General features: G+C 40.5%; 1 protein-coding gene and 1 pseudogene across 3 annotated transcripts in view; one reads left to right on the forward strand and one right to left on the reverse strand.

Moving 5' to 3' along the window:
• Positions 1-17820, reverse strand: part of OXCT1 (3-oxoacid CoA-transferase 1) — a 145054-nt gene that overhangs the window by 92441 nt on the left and 34793 nt on the right. The gene's annotated exons all lie outside the window — the stretch shown is intronic.
• LOC111187879 (peptidyl-prolyl cis-trans isomerase H pseudogene) lies at positions 2508-3136 on the forward strand (annotated as a pseudogene).

Below are 17820 nucleotides of genomic sequence, written 5' to 3' on the forward strand. Positions count from 1 at the left end.
ATGCTTGAGTTGGCAATATACATTTACAACTAATCCAAGGCTTCTTTCAGAAAACACTATACCACCTCACGGGTAGTGCAAGTACCCCATGACAGAGTACTCTTATCTCTCCCTCCTGTCCTTTAAAACATTGCTATCATTCATTTCATTCATCCATAAGCTATAATTATGAAATACATTAAAACTATTATTATTGTGAACAAATTGTCTGTTGATTTTCAGTTTGTTCACTTTCTTATTGTGAGAACAGGAGTGGTGACTACTAAGCTACTTAGATGCCAGAACAGAAACTGGAAGTTCCTATTTTTTAAGTAGATAATCATTAGCAGTATTTATTATACAGAATCCTAAAATTTCTATCTTGGTTTCAAACTACTGTATAATATCATCTACATCATTTTTAACTGGGGGGAACCATTCTACCTTCTCAAGTGTGAAGACTCTCATTTCACAGCTTTCAGGAGATTATCCGATTTTATAAGTTTTAAGAGGTTAACATTTCTGAATGATTTTTAATTTTGTGTTTATGGAAGTATTAACATTGTGCTGGAGCTATACTTGGCTGAAAAATTCAATTAGCTAAAGGTCTAAGCCCCTGCCCTTAAAGAGGTAATAAATTATATTTTAAATGTTAACACTACAAAGTATAAAACAAAATACACCTATCATTCTTCACTTGTACTTAAGAACATGGCTTTGGAGGTAGAAAGAAATGTTTTTAGATCTTAACTCTCCCTTATTAGCTTTATCATAAAGCCTCTCCTTATCCTCATTTCCTTCCTCTAAAGAATAAGGATAATAAAACCTACCACACTGGGTTATTATAACAGATGACCTTATGTGCTTTGCACGTAAGTTCACAGTATAAATAGTACTTGCTGCTGCTGCTGTTGTTTTTGTTGCTTTTATCATCATTAGGCTATATCTCCTTTATCTGCTATTGCCACAGTTGAAAACATTTCAATTATGGAGTCTACTCCACTTTGTGTAGGCATACCCTAGCTGTATCTATTCTATTTGGACCATTTTACTGCCCCTCCTATTTCCTGGGAATGAATTTTATGAAGAAAAGTTTTCCATTCTATTTTGTTCTCTCCTTATAAAATCTAGTCCTCATTAATCCACATATAAAATGCTACTTTGTACATTTAAAAATATGAACCACGGGCTTCCCTGGTGGCACAGTGGTTGAGAGTCCACCTGCCGATGCAGGGGACGCGGGTTCGTCCCCTGGTCCAGGAAGATCCCACATGCCACGGAGCGGCTAGGCCCATGAGCCATGGCCGCTGAGCCTGCGCGTCCGGAGCCTGTGCTCCGCAACGGGAGAGGCCACAACAGTGAGAGGCCCGCGTACCACAAAAAAAAAAAAAAAAAAAGAACCAACAAAAAGGAAAAGTAAGTGAAAACTTTTTGGGTGCAAACATAATGCCAAAAGCATTGGGGAAATATATCTATAAATGAAACAGCAGCTAAACTACTTTTATAGCAGGAATTGGTTTATGGAACTGGCTTTAAAATACCATTTAATACTTCCTTTCTTTCTAAAGGTCTAATTCCACTTCTGAGATGCCAATTCTCAAAATGAATGAGCTTTGTAAATTCCTCAAATTGAGAGAAATTTAAATTATACCAAAACTTTCAAACTCAACAGCCTTAATCCTGTAGCTTTTTGTAGGTAACCTGTATTTGTCTGAGTTTCGTAATATTGAATTTTTCTTCCCTGAGTTTTGTGTATGCCAGCAAACCTTTTCCAAAACTTAAAAAGAAATTCTAAACTGAAAAGAACTTTTTCAGAATGCAAGGCAAAACTTGTATCCTTTCCCATAGTTATTAAGGAAATTAAAATAGCTTCTTTAAATTAATAACCCAGAGCTCCTTTTCACAGCAAGCACAGAAGAGATACTAAGTTCTTCAGATTCCTGTTTAACTTCTCTCCCATGGGATTTGGATTTAAAATTCTCTTCAAAGAAATTGAATGTGGGCTTAGTTATTCAGTGACAGAAATTAACATTAAATTTCAGATGCCAAATCGGAGAGAAGGCGACCTATACTCCTGGACATGAGTGGTCTTGGTTTCTTCACGGAATGAAGAACAGAAGAGAAAACCATTACAGGAGTGCCTCCTTATCCACACGGGATACGTTCCAAGACCCCCAGTTGATACCTGAAACTGTGGATAGCACCAAACCCTATATATACTGTTTTTTCCTATACATACAAACCTAGGATAAAATTTAACTTTTAAATTAGGCATGATAGGGACTCCCCTGGTGGTCCAGTGGGTAATACTCCACACTCCCAATGCAGGGGGCCCGGGTTCGATCCCTGGTCTGGGAACTAGATCCTGCATGCATGCCACAACTAACAGTCTGCAGGCCGCAACTAAAAGATCACACACCACAACTAAGACCCAGAGCAGCCAAAATAAATAAATAAATATATTTTTTTAAAAATTAGGCACTGGCTTGTAGAAGGACTGGGTAGAACACAAGGGAAGTTGGCTGCATGAAGATGGAGCTCTTTGCAGATGCAGCGCCTAAGATGGCTGAGAATTTTAGGCAGTTCTGCACTGGACAATTCAGAAAAGATGGGGTTCCAACAGGATACAAAGGGATCAGCTTCCACAGGGTCATAAAAGATTTCATGATCCAGGGTGGAGATTTTGTTAATGGAGATGGTACTGGAGTCACTAGTATCTACTGGGGGGGGCTGTTTGCAGATGAAAACTTTAAGCTTAGACACTCAGCTCCAGGCCTGCTTTTCGTGGCAAACAGTGGTCCCAGAACAAATGGCTGCCAGTTTTTCATCACCTGCCCTAAATGTGATTGGCTGATGGGAAGCACGTGGTGTTTGGAAAAATCATTGATGGACTTCTGGTGATGAGAAAGATTGAGAATGTTCCCACAGGCCCCAACAATAAGCCCAAGCTGCCTGTGGTGATCTCACAGTGTGGAGAGATGTAGTCCAGAGGAAGACTGAATCGGGCCTTCCCTTGCTCGGGGTGATGCTCCTAGTAAGATAATCTGGATTGGCCCCTGTGTTTGCTTCCCTGCCTGCTGCTGCCCCATTTGATCAAGAGACCTCACAGATTCAGAAGCCAAGATTTTGTGCTTAGGTTTTCAACTGTAAATAAAGTTGTTCATTTAAAAAAAAAAATTAGGCATAGGACTTCCCTGGTGATGCAGTGGTTAAGAATCTGCCTGCCAATGAAGGGGACACAGGTTCAATCCCTGGTCCGGGAAGATCCCACATACCGTGGAGCAACTAAGCCCATGGGCCACAACTACTGAAGCCCGTGTGCCCTAGAGCCCACGCACCGCAACTGCTGAGCCCACGTGCCGCAACTACTGAAGCCTACGTGCTCTAGGGCCCACATGCCGCAACTACTGAGGCTGTGTGCTGCAACTACTGAAGCCCAAGTGCTGCAACTACTGAAGCCTGTGCGCCTAGAGCCTGTGCTCCACAACAAGAGAAGCCACCGCAATGAGAAGCCCGCTCACTGCAACGAAGAGTAGCGCCCACTCGCCGCAACTAGAGAAAGCCTGCACGTAGCAACAAAGACCCAACACAGCCAAAAAAAAAAAAATTAGGCATGATAAGAGATTAACAACAGGGCTTCCCTGGTAGCGCGGTGGTTGAGAGTCTGCCTGCCAGTGCAGGGGACACGGGTTCGAGCCCTGGTCTGGGAGTATCCCACATGCCGCAGAGCAACTGGGCCCGTGCGCCACAACTACTGAGCCTGCACGTCTGGAGCTTGTGCTCCGCAAAAAGAGAGGCTGCAACAGTGAGAGGGCCACGCACCGTGATGAAGAGTGGCCCCCGCTCGCCGCAACTAGAGAAAGCCCTCACACAGAAACGAAGACCCAACACAGCCAATCAATCAATCAATAAATAGAAATGCTGTAGAATTATTTTAAAAAAAGAGATTAACAACAATAACTAATAATAAAATAGGACAATTACAACAATATACTATAATAGAAGTTATGTGAATGTGGTCTTGCTCTCTCTCAAATTACATTACTATCCTGTGCTCCCACTTCTTCTTCTTGTGACCATGTGAAATGATAAAATGCCTGTGTGGCGAGATGAAGTGAGGTGAATGATATAGGCACTGTGACGTAATGTTAGGCTACTACTGACTTTCTGACGATATATCAGAAGGAAGATCATCTGCTCCATGTCATCCTGGATCATCAAGCCACGTTGATGGCTTGATGTTGACGGCTGGGGATCCCAGGCGGGACAGAATTGGAGCGGGTGAGATTTCATCCACTACTCCGAACAACATGTAATTTAAAACCTATCAATTGTTTATTTCTGGAATTTTCCATTTAATATTTTTGAACCACAGTTCACTACAAGTAACTGAAGCTGTGAAAAGTGAAACCCCAGATAAGGAGGGACTACTGTACTTTCTAACAATTAAGTCATTCTTGGTTTCTCATCTTTCATTATTTCTCCCAAATTAACCGTTTGTTTCAAACCATTTCATCTAAAAACAAACTAAATAAAACATACCTTTTCCTGAGTCTGTGAAAATTCAATAAGGCAAAGCTTTCATAAGGAAGCAGTGAAAACACACCTGAAGACTAATTTATTTATATGTAACCGTGTGCTGCATCCTAAAGAAATAAGGGTCTATTTCTTGACCCTTAGTCTCTCTGACGTTTGCAGGTAGTGGTGTGCACTTAGTTGAACATGAAGCATCAATGAGTATCTGAGGCCCTCTTTATTCATTTCATTTCTCTTACGCCCCCTAAAACAATAAATGTTACTTTCAATGAAAAGAATTCAAGGTGGATATTCAGTTCAAGCATGTTTCATCAGGGAACAAAGGTTAGTTTTCATCCCAAACCAGAATATCTGAATCTTTTGCGCCAAAGTACAAAAAGAGATAAATAGGTCATTGGCTAATCCTCCATTTAAAATATGACAGCAGAGAGTGGCCATCAATTTTTGACTGCATGCAACTTATAAACCTGTCATTTCATAAGCTAATGAAATGACAGATTTATAAGAACCTTCCTTTCTATATATAAGGGGTCCATAATGCTCACCTTAAAAGTCATCACTGCATTTGCTCAATGTAAGGGATCAACATATTTAGGTTGATTTTGATGAGCTTTAAATATTAGGTAATTTACTGCCGATTAAAGCTAACAATATATTTAAAAAACAATCTAGATTAGTTTTTTGATAATGTCCTGAGATTTTAGAAGTCGGTGGTATTATGGAATTTTAATTCCCCTACATCTCAAGAACTCTGGATGACAGGGAAAGGATAGGGAGGGTGTGCCTTGCCAGCTGGAACCCACGGGGTGGTCCTATAGTCACTGTCACTGGGCCAGTGAGGACAGTCATCTGAGGTTCATTAATCAAAGCAGCAGGAGGGATCAAGGTAAGAACATAGCACTTCAGAGCTTTAGAAAACACATCCAAATGACCTAACCCACTGACGCTCAAAACAGACCCGTGAAATAGGCAAATACACAGGAGATGCTATAGAGAAGCTGGGATTCTAAAGTACTTATTTGTCCAAGGTCACAATGCCAGTGGGAGGCAAAGATGTGATTGGTTTTTTTTTCTATTTCTTTTTTTATTTTGTTTTATTTTTTAACATCTTTATTGGAGTATAATTGCTTTACAATGTTGTATTAGTTGCTGCTGTATAAAAAAGGGAATCAGCTATATGTATACATATATCCCCATATCTCCTCCCTCTTACGTCTCCCTCCCACCCTCCCTATCCCACCCCTCTAGGTGGTCACAAAGCACCAAGCTGATCTCCCTGTGCTATGCGGCTGCTTCCCACTAGCTATCTATTTTACATTTGGTAGTGTATCTATGTCCATGCCACTCTCTCACTTAGTCTCAGCTTACCCTTCCCCCTCCCTGTGTCCTCAAGTCCATTCTCTGCATCTGTGTCTTTATTCCTATCCTGCCCCTAGGTTCTTCAGAACCTTTTTTTTTTTTAGATTCCATATATATGCGTTAGCATATGGTATTTGTTTTTCTCTTCCTAACTTACTTCACTCTGTATGACAGACTCTAGGTCCATCCACCTCACTACAAATAGCTCAATTTCGTTTCTTTTTATGGCTGAGTAATATTCCATTGTATTATATGTGCCACATCTTCTTTATCCATTCATCTGTCGATGGACACTTAGGTTGCTTCCATGTCCTGGCTATTGTAAATAAAGATGTGATTCTTAATCTCAGATACTGTTCACAAAAATAAAGAAAAAAAAAAAAAGAAAGAAAGAAATATACTGAGACTCCTAGAGCTTAGTCCCAGGACTTTTTCGCTAAGTGTTCTTTTCTATTCCATGACTCTACTTATCAAATATATGTGGATTATTCCCAATTGTTTAACTCCCTTCTAGACCTCTCCTCCGAGCACAACACATACATGTCCATCTTCACCTACATCACCACTTGAATGCCTAAAAAAGCCAATCAATCCTACCAGGGCTCTTGTTACTCCTCCTTCCAAAAGCTGTTCCCAGGCTTCCTCAGCTTGGTAGGTGTCACACCATTGCTCAAGTCAGGTGGGAATCATTTTACTCTCTGCCTTTCCTCTACCCCAGCATTCCACATCCAAGGCATCGACAAGTCTGATAAGATTCCTCTTCCAAGATACTGTATATCTCAATTCCACCACCTCTCCCCACTTCCACTACACCACTCAAGTCCAAGCCACCATCACCTCTTGCCTGGACCACTGCAATAGTCTCCTCATCGGCTACCCTGTCTCCCTTCACAGCTCCATAAAAATCCATTCTATACACAACACCTAAAATCATGACCCTTTCCATTTGCACTTAAAATAAGGTGAAAGCTCCTATAAAAGCCCACTTAGCTATGCCAACATTTTCAGAAATGTTCAGTATCTCAGAAATAAAGCCTCAGTATTGTCATGGCAGGACAGTGGCAGAGGAAACATGGAAGTCAGGACTTAAACCAAGTCTTTCAAATGTCCTTTTCATTAAGCCGTTCAACTTCCCAATGATCTATTCCCAGAAACTGATTTGTTTCTCAGTTTTCTCATTTGTAATATTATAAGAAAACTGCTTCTCCTCCTACCTCACCTGGTGATTAAGAGGATCAAATGAGATAATATATGTAAAAGCACTTTGAAAACATAAAGCATTACAAATATAAAGTAATATAAAACGCCTACTAATACACAAATGGTGCTCAAGCATGGGGTTTTCTGGGCCTTTGCTTACAAGAAAGAGGAGTTAAGTGAGTCTAGCTAAAATAATTGACTTTTGGGAATTCTCTGGTGGTCCAGTGGTTAGGACTTGATACTCTCACTGCCAGGGCACCAGGTTCGATCCCTGGTCGGGGAACTATAATAAAATCCCATAAGCCGCACAGCACAGCAAAAATAAATAAGTAAAAAATTGACTTTTAACTCTCATCACTAGAATACAGTTTGGCTGGTTGGAGCCCTTTGTATTGCTTAAGAAGACTAATGCCAGATTAAAAAAACACACGGCTGCCCTGGTTAACTTCCTGATTTCAGGCTTTACCTTACCAATAAATAAGAAATAGCCAGATAACTCTTAGAAACACATTTTTGACTAAAAAGAGAATAGGAAGCTAAAAGCCCTGGTTTGGAAGGCTGAGAAAATGAGCCTCACCTTGCCCAAAGTCTGTCCACAATTCTTCTCCGGCCCTCTCTCCAGGATGTGGGGGGCACAGCTCCAGAGGAGATGAAAACCCAGGGCTGCAGGGCCCTTCCAAAACCCAGGGACACAGGATGACTCCAACTCTGGACCACTTCCGTAGCTCCTGGAAATTCTTCCAGACAGCAGGAGCTGCAGCTGAGTGCCAGACCCAGCTCAAGTTGGAGAAGTCCTCACCCCATCACCCCAGGATACAGACATTGTAGGTAAGAAACTGGCCTCAAGTATGACATAAAGTCTAATGGGCAGGAAAAAGCAAAATGCTTCTAATAAAGTGAGTCTATCACTATACAGTTTTATTAAAGTCAGATTTATTGACAAAGGCATTGAGTTAGTAAAGAAATTGTAAAAACTGTGGCAAGATAAGCAAGATAAACAAGTTGCTACATGTAATCTTCCTTTCTTCATGGTTGCCCCCAAAACAGACCCACCAAACTGCATAATCATTTCACTACTTCTTCACAAATTCATATTATTCAATTTAATTTTTTCATTGATTCTCTTCAAACCAGTTATCATTATTTTATTTCAGTTCTACTTAAGTTCACTGGTCCTTTAAAAAATAATACTTAGTGACATTTAATATATTCAGACTATAGAAATGGAAACTATGCCATAAATCAAGGGTCTGCAAGTTTTTATCTGCAAAGGGCTTTATAGGCTCCACACTGTCTCTGTCACATACTGTTTTTTTTAAACAACCTTTAAAAATATAAAAATTTCTTAGCTCTTAGACAATACAAAAACAGACCACAGGCTATAGTTTATCAACCTTTGTTGTAAATAATAATTGTGAACTAACAGCATATAGAACATATATAGTATATGCAACATGAATCAGCCTTTCACTTAAAACAAATCACACTGGTTCAACAGGCTTCCTTTTTCTAAAGCAGGTTCTAAAACTAGGAATGCTCTATATTAGAGAAGGATGAGGTATGTGTCCTATTTTTATGAAAGAAAAATTCTGCCCAGATATTTTTTTCTCCCTTCTTAGGTGGTCAAGGATAAAAGATGTTCACTAAGAACTAATGAAGAATCACTTAGAATGTACATATTTACAATGAAATTCAAAAGCCTAGGTTGATGCTGTACAGACTGATAAAACACAAATTTGTGAAACCTCAGAAATTACAGACACAAAGCCGAAAAGCCAAAAGTAGCTAGAATAAAATTCACCAATCCATCAAAGAAGGAGGATGTATTATTAAAATGACTTTCTTTTAGGATCTCTGCACTAACAATAAAAAATAGCAACAAAATTCTGGAAGGATAATGCCATACAAATGACTTGCTGCAGTTGGTATTGCTACCCCACAAGGCAATGAAGTCCACTGTAGCTGAGATAAAGGAACTCTTACAGAGTTGCTGCACTGTTACCAAGCAACGAGAAATAAAATGTCAGGATTAGCACTTGATTTAATTTTTACCATCAACAAACCATACTGCTATTCTGCTATTCTTCTGGATGTAAATGGTCATTAGGCTAAGAATTATTAATCTATAAGAGTACACACACACAAAAATATGCAGTGAAGTTAATACCTGGCATTCACCAAGTTCATGTTTTTTATATTTACTGCTTCCTTGGTAGAAACAGCAAATAATAACAGAATAGTAATTCTATTACTGAGAAGGTTATTTTGTCAAAATATTCAACTAAATCTTCACTAAATACATCTTCATTAGCATTGAAATATTCTCAAATCAGTGTTGCATTTTACGAAAATTCAAGGAAATGAATGAATTATCTTTAAATACTGTAATACTTCAAAATAAGTAGAGTCAATCACTTCATTTAGTTTAGTTGTGTAAGGATATTATCATCTGTCAAAGCAATGTACATCTGGCTGAATTTGTAGCATAAATTTATAGATATCTCTTTCAGAGTGGTATAGCAATCACTTTTTAAAAAATGAAATCTAAAAGCATTAATAAAATCCTATAACTGAAAAACTAAAAAAGAAAAAAAATGTAAATTAAGGATATTATATAATTTAACAGACTTAAAAATCAATCACTGTAAATGACATCCATAGCTCACCACATCATCCCCAAAGTTAACACTTGGGAAGGTGACCGTATTATGCCTTAGGATCATGAGGTCCCAGGGTTCATGGGGAGTTGGTGGGAAGAGGGTGTTCCTTCTTTTTGTATTGTATCAAATAGCTCTCTTACCTGCCTGTGTTTTTAAAGAACTTGTGTTGAGTGTTCAACTCAGCTGGCCTGTGTGAATGAAGTAAAGAGGATTAGGATTAAACAGGTTCTTGCTGTCCTTATCTTCTCGCTAAGGAAGAGAAGTAGAGAGCATTACCAGGTAAATACTACAGTGCAGTGAAGGGCATTGACTATATTACGCTTCACACAGTGAATGTCAAATTTGACATTTCAGCCAAGTTCATAAATATCATGTCTCCAAGTCAATCAGCAATTTGTGCGTGGGCATAAATTCCATACAGGCATGGAGCAGTGGTCGCCTGTGTATGCATGTGTGTGCTTGACATTGCATCTGTCTCATGAAGTTTCTCAACATGGTCACATGTGTTTCTCTTGGGTGGATGGAACCTTTAGGTTTTTTCCTGTTTAGACCTATTTCTTTTTCCTTTTTACCGTCTCTTGGAAAAATTATGAGTTTCTCTGTAATATCAAAAGGCATTAGCAATCTTAAGATTAAGAATAAAAGAAACTTAAGAGGAAAGGAATTATGTTTATCCCGTGCGCAGTTTCATTTTTCCTGAAGCAGGACGGAAGATAACCAGTCTCTAAAACATCGATACACTAATTGGGCCTGCTTGGTGGAGATTAAATGTTCACAGGATCCGCTGAAGTGATTAGGTCGAATGGTTAAAATCCACTGTATTCCCACATCCTAGTGTAAAGTGAGCTAACCACCAGTTTGACTTCTTCTGCAAAGGTAATTCATGAGGTGTTGTCAACACAAAGTTCTCCAAACAGGGCCAGAGAGTCACAAAAGTCAGGAGGCTCCAATCGCAAATTCACATTCTCCATTCATCTCAGAGTTTTAAAGTCAGATTTGGGCCTAGTCATCTTGTGAACTATTACAAATGAACTAAAAACAGAAATCACACTTCACACAGCCTAGGAAGAAGATACTGCCATGATTCTCAAGACACCTACCCTCATATAAGAGTCCTCGGCCCACCACCTCAGACGGAAGAAAGGGAAGTGTGTCGTCCCCAGTCGCCAGGTCCACCAGGGAGGCTCCACTGCTCCTCTTTCCACCGCCCAGCTTCCTCACCTCCCGGAGGCCTCTGCTCAACTGTCATCTCAGTGGGGCCTTCCGTTACTGACCAACCCATTCAAACTTCCACTTTGGGGAACTCCTTGGCGGTCCAGGGGTTAGGGCTCCACAGTCCCACTGCCGAGGGCCCGGGTTCAATCCCTGGTCAGGGAACTAAGATCCCACAATCCATGCAGTACGGACAAAAAAAAAACAAAGACAGGGGCGCTTCCTTGGTGGCGCAGTGGTTGAGAGTCCGCCTGCCGATGCAGGGGACATGGGTTCGTGCCCGGGTCCGGGAAGATCCCACATGCCGTGGAGCGGCTGGGCCCGTGAGCCATGGTCGCTGGGGCTGCGCATCCAGAGCCTGTGCTCCGCAACGGGAGAGTTCACAACAGTGAGAGGCCCGCGTCCCGCAAAAAAAAAAGGGGGGGGGGAAGCAAAGACAAAAACAAAATTTATCTTTCTTCTCCTGACATTTCATGTCCCTTTTCATGCTTTGTTTCATCTCCTTAATATTTATCAATATCTAATATAATATATATTTTACTTATTTATTGCACCTATTGTCAGTCTTGAGCATTATAATGTAAGCTCATGAGGGATACAATATCCGGTGATTATCTCAAAATACTACAAGAGGAGGCAGGAGATGGGGATGAAGAAGGGGCAGGAGTGATCGTGGGTTGACAGTCATTGGAGCTGGAGGACGAGCTCAGATGGTTCATTACACTCTTCTGTTTACTGTTGTGTATGTCCATTAGCCTTCATAATAAACATTGAAAACAAAATTTGTGATACCATTTACACTGCTATTTTCACCTTTCCTCATCCACCAATCAGGAACAACACATATCTTCTTGGCAGGATGGCAGATGTACCCCTAATCTTTTCCTCTAGTTAACCTCCTCTGGAGACACGGCATGTACCAGGCACTAGTACAGGACGCAGAAGTCACAGGTCCCAAAGCTTGGCTCTTCTAAACAAAAAGTCTTAGGATATCTTTGGAAAATAATCTTCCATATGTCCATACCTTATGACTTAGAATTATTTTTAAGGGACTGATAACCACAATATTCCTGACAGTGGCTCTCTCTGCAGGAAAGGCAGGCAGATGAAAATGAGAATAAGCAATCCGCCAATCCTTACCTTAGGTGGGTTCGTAGGTGTTCAATTTATTATTGTGCTTTATCACCCACAAAGGCTACATGCATATAATACTTGTATGCATCAAATATCATGTAATATGAACAATTCTTTCATAAGCAAATACATAAATATGCCATAATATAAAAATAATAAAAATAACTTTATTGAAGTCATGGTAATGAATGTGTTTGTCTTAACTAAAAGCTGAAATTAGCCAAAATAGCTGAAGAGGCCTTGCATAAACCTTGCCATCTTCCAACACCAGCCAGGGCACCCACCTGAAGAAACTAGGTGGGTTATTTTGTTCACAGGTAACCTCAATAGCCTTCGGTGGCTGAGTCAGATGAGCTTCCCTGACAGCACCGGCACGCCAGGCTGCTTGCAGGAGACAAAGCATCAACAGGTTCCTGAGTGAAGCACTTGCGCCCCTCCCCCTGAGTTTTCTATTATAAGCTGCTTTAAAAAAAAAAAAAAAAATGTAAAGAATAGTAACTTCCCAGAGAAACACAGCCTGATTGGATATGCACCCAGGAGACTGGCTGAGGGGCTCATGGGAAGTTGAAGGGTTAACAGACCCCTACAAAAGCCAAATGAGTTCCACAGTACTGCTGTTACTCATACACATGGAACGCAATGCCAAGAGTTGTTCCCTGGCTGGTCTTGCACTTAAACTTGTGAAGTTTATCAGGGAAGATTCCACCCACTCAAAGAGGAGGTCCAGAAATAACACTGTCTGTCCTAAAAAGAGAAATATCTTTCTGGCATGTATGCCAATATGTGCACCCACTTGTACTATTTTCCCCAAGTAACTACCCCCAGTTCCTTAAGAGACGGGGAAAGAGACAGCCAGCCTTCACTATGTCACAACTTTGTGGCGAAACATGCAAATGGCTGCAGGTTTTAAGAATGCAAATGCAATATTCATATCGGTTTTGTTAAAGGGGAAAACAGACATAATTGGTTTTCCACAACTCATAAGTTTGTTTAGAACACATTTGAAAGGCAAAATTTTTCCAAAAAGGAGCAATATCCCACTTTTAGAGAAACCAGAAATAATTCATGTCAAGGGCCAATTTGGTATTCTCTTCAATTCAAGATAAATATACTGGTTTACCTCTTGTCAATTGGAGGAGAAATTATGAACCAAAAAAGCAAGAGACAGCTTTATGTTCCTTTGCCACCCTGCTTCTTCTTCTTTTTTTTTTTAAATTTATTTATTTTATTTATTTATTTTTTTGGCTGCATTGTTGTCTTTGTTGCTGTGCACGGGCTTTCTCTACTTGCAGCGAGTGGGGGCTACTCTTCATTGCAGTGCGTGGGCTTCTCATTGCGGTGGCTTCTCCTGTTGCAGAGCATGGGCTCTAAGCGCGTGGGCTTCAGTAGTTGTGTCACATGGACTCAGTAGTTGTGGCTCGCGGGCTCTAGAGCACAGGCTCAGTAGTTGTGGTGCACAGGCTTAGTTACTCCGCGGCATGTGAGATCTTCCCAGACCAGGGCTTGAACCCGTGTTCCCTGCATTGGCAGGAGGATTCTTAACCACTGCCTCACCAGGGAAGTCCCCTGCCACCCTGCTTCTACGTGCAAAAAGACTTTAAGATATCTGAGGGAATTATCATTAATATTTTAGATATTTATAGTTCTACCCCTCTCTTTACCTCCCATAAAACTCAAGTTATAGGGGGTAACCAGGGAGAAAGGCTGAAACGATTCAGCACCAGGGGGTGGAGTGGTGCTTTAGGAGACAGGCTCTAACCCAGATCCTGCTACTGAAAAGTCCTTCATGTCCTCATTTATAAGAGAAAGGAGATGAACTAAGAGTTCTAAAAAAAAAAAAGGCTTTGTTTGAAATGTAGGGTGTAGTCATTGTTAAAGCTCCCACTGCTTAAGATACTGCAGTACAAGAATAGACATTCAATCACCATGTTCAGGGAAGTCTGTGAAAAGCTGCACAGTTCAGAGAGGCGACACAACAGAATGAACAGAATCCAAGAGGAAGACTGAATGAATCCACAGGGCTTTTGATCACAGGATGATGCTTTTCTCAAAGCCCTCTTGGAGGCAGATGGTGAAGGAGGCAAAAAGACCATAATTGGAATAACTAGCAAGGAAAGCTGGGGGTAGAGGAGTATATTGGCCCAAAACTCCCAATCTGCTTGATTCTAATAGTTAGCATTGAAATGGACTACTTCCAGAAATCCAATACCTTTCAAGATTTTGAAACACCATTCATTGATGATGATTTGAGAATATTTCATAAAATAGTGGAAAAGTGCAGACACCCCGGAATCAGTCATTCTGTGGTTCTATCCTAGCTCCATCTAGCTGTGTGACATCACATCAGGTATATAACCAAACCTCTCTGTGCTTTTAAGTCCTTATCTGTAAAATAAGGATAATAATGATTCCTACCTCATAAGACTATTGTTAACATTAAAAAAATTAACAATAACCATGAAGAATATGACTAAAACATAATAAATACTTGATTAATAGTAACTATTATTATTGTTAATATTTAACAGGCAGGAAAATACGCAGGTAATTTAAGATCTCTGAAGACTCCTGTTAAACCAGCTCATAATCATCCATCTCACTAGGACCACTGCACAATAAAGTAGGATAGGGCTACAGGAAAAGAATTACAGAGTCCTAAAGGCCAATGCTGTTAACAGAGTACACAAAACATAGCACAGAAGAGGAGCTGGAGGTCCAGGGTAGTCACTAGACTAAGAATAATACAAAACTCATAGTCCAGATAGATTTTTTGTTATCAGAAGACACCCAATCTATTCATCATCCCCAATTCCAAATTATCTTCTACATCCAAGAGCACAAGTTCTTACAATTCAACCTAAAGGCATGTGGACCTCTTCTACTATGAGCACGCAGAGGGAGCAGGCTTGCAATACTTTATTGTCTAAATTGCTGTTTTGCTTATATTCCTAAACTAGAATGACAAATTATACTTCATCTTGATCCTTCCAATTAGGCTCTGTCCAATCAAACTTTCTCCAGTGATGACAATATTCTTTATCTATGTGGATCAACACAATAGTCACTAGCATATGTAGTTACTGAAGAGAAACTGAATTTCTACTTTATCTAATTTTAATTAATTTAAATTTTAAAAGTCACATGTGGCTAGTGGCTACCAGATGGACAGTGTGGGTATAATCAATTGGGAGTGGCCATCAACAGCACTATATTGAAAGGGATCCTAATGTGAGTCTGTGTCTAACAGGACAGAATGCTGTGAATCAGAGATGTCTGTTCTAGGACAGAGGGAGGGCAGCTTTTATCATATTTGCACGATCAATTAAAGGATTTTATCTCCTCTTCCCTTATGCCGACAGAGAACCTCTCTTTCCTAATACCTACATTAATTCTCAGACAGTAGAGAGTCACTTCCTGCTTTTGGAAGAGATAAGATTGGCTGAAAAGAACCAGATTATAAAAGAAGGAAAAAAAGAAATTCACCCAGGACAATGCATACTGCCCCATGGTACTCAGAGAAAATATACTGGTTTGTGGCAGTTTTACAGAAGTACATACAATCAAGAGAGGGTTAAACTATCAATTATTTTAAGCTATGCTATAGGCTTTTTTTCAGTACTGTTACAGATGTGTGCAATGGACAGGTCATTAAGATGATTCGATTAAAAAAAAAAAAAGATCGCACAGAGAGAGTAAACCACATTACTCATTTTAAACGCAGAAAATATACTGAAGCCGTTGCAAAAGAAACTACCCTGCCAGTGTTGAAAGTACCACATTCCCCAGCACTGTAAAAATAATACACTTCAAACACTGTAAATTAACTATACTTCCATAAAAGAGGAAGAAAACAAACAAAAAAATGAAGCCAAACTATGGCTATCTACTAAAAATAATAATAATAATAATAATAATAATATACTTCACTTTCCAAGAGAGAAACAGAATTCTAACATTTGATTATTTCAAACATATGGCAGCGCTGCCTCCATGAAATACCATCTTGGGCAAGCATATGGATGAATGAAAAAATGCCAGGTAGAATACTACCATCACAAGAAAAATTAAGAACATATATACTCATTTCCAGATTGCAGAAGGGGTTCCTATAAAGCCCTCCCATGGGAAAGCTATCTCGAACACCCAAGAAAATCTGGTTCCAAAGTGATCCTCAAAGCCTAAATGAATCATTTTGAAGTCTCCTTTCAGGTTCAAATATGTATAAACAAAATGGCAAGATTTTGGTATAAGCACCTATTTCTGTCCCAGAGCTTGAACTCTGGGAAGGTTCTAAAATTATTCTAGTCTCTCCCAAACCCTGAGATGTCCAAAGGAGAGTCAGTTAGTGCCTTAATTCAACTGTTCTGAAGAGAACCACATCAAAGCAGTGAGCTGTACTAGCCTCCTTCTTCCTTAAAGTAACACCAGTAACTAACAGTGAGATAAGGAACTTCTCCTAATACAACTTACTATTTTCCTAGGATTCTGCATACACGAAATCATCTGGAGACAAACTGGAGAACATTTATACCACAGAAGTCCACCCACTAGAGTGAAGGTTCTGAGCCCGGCATCAGGCTTCCCAACCTGGGGTCCAGCAACAGGAGGAGGAATTCCCAGAGAATCAAACTTTGAAGGCTAGCAGGATTTGACTGCAGGACTTCAACAGGACTGGGGGAAACACAGACTCCACTTCTGGAGGGCACACACAAAGTAGTGTGTGCATCAGGACACAGGGGAAGGAGCAGTTATCCCATAGGAGATTGAACCAGGACTATCTGCTAGTGTTGGAGGGTCTCCTGCAGGAGCAGGAAAGGTGGGGAGGTGGGGGGGTGGGGCGGGGGCTCACCTCTGGGACAAGGACACTGGCAGCAGAAGTTCTGGGAAGGGACTTCCCTGGTGGCGCAGTGGTTGAGTCTGCCTGCTGATGCAGGGGACGCGGGTTCGTGCCCTTGTCCGGGAAGATCCCACATGCCGCAGAGCGGCTGGGCCCGTGAGCCATGGCCACTGAGCCTGCATGTCCTGAGCATGAGCTCTCCCAGAGTCCACCATTAGCCCCACCAAAGAGCTTCTAGGCGCTAGTGCTGGGTTGCCTCAGGCCAAACAACAAACAGGTAGGAAAGTCAGCCCCACCCATCAGCAGACAAGTGGATTAAAGTTTTACTGAGCTTTGTCCACCAGAGAAACACCCAGCTCTACCCACCACCAGTCCCTCCTATCAGGAACTTGCACAAGCCTTTTAGATAGCCTCATCTACCAGAAGGCAGACAGCAGAAACAAGAAGAACTACAATCCTGCAGCCTGTGGACATTCACAGAAAGATAGACAAAATGAAAAGGCAGAGGACTATGTACCAGATGAAGGAACAAGATAAAACCCCAGAAAAAAACCTAAAAACACCTAAAGGAGATAGGCAACCTTCCAGAAAAAGAATTCAGAATAGTGATAGTGAAATTAATCCAGGACCTCAGAAAAAGAATGGAGGCAAATATCGAGAAGATGCAAGAAATGTTTCACAGAGACCTATAAGAATTAAAGAACAAACACCTAGAAGAATTAAAGAACAAACAAACAGAGATGAACAATACAATAACTGAAATGAAAAATACACTAGAAGGAATCAATAACAGAATAACTGTGGCAGAAGAACAGATAAGTGACCTGGAAGACAGAATGGTGGAATTCACTACTGCAGAACAGAATAAAGAAAAAAGAATGAAAAGAAATGAAGTCAGCCTAA

This window comes from Delphinapterus leucas, chromosome 3 (genome assembly GCF_059928025.1).
Source record: "Delphinapterus leucas isolate spDelLeu-1000000601 "Yukka" chromosome 3, BTC_Dleu_Yukka2, whole genome shotgun sequence".
Lineage (NCBI taxonomy): Eukaryota > Metazoa > Chordata > Mammalia > Artiodactyla > Monodontidae > Delphinapterus > Delphinapterus leucas.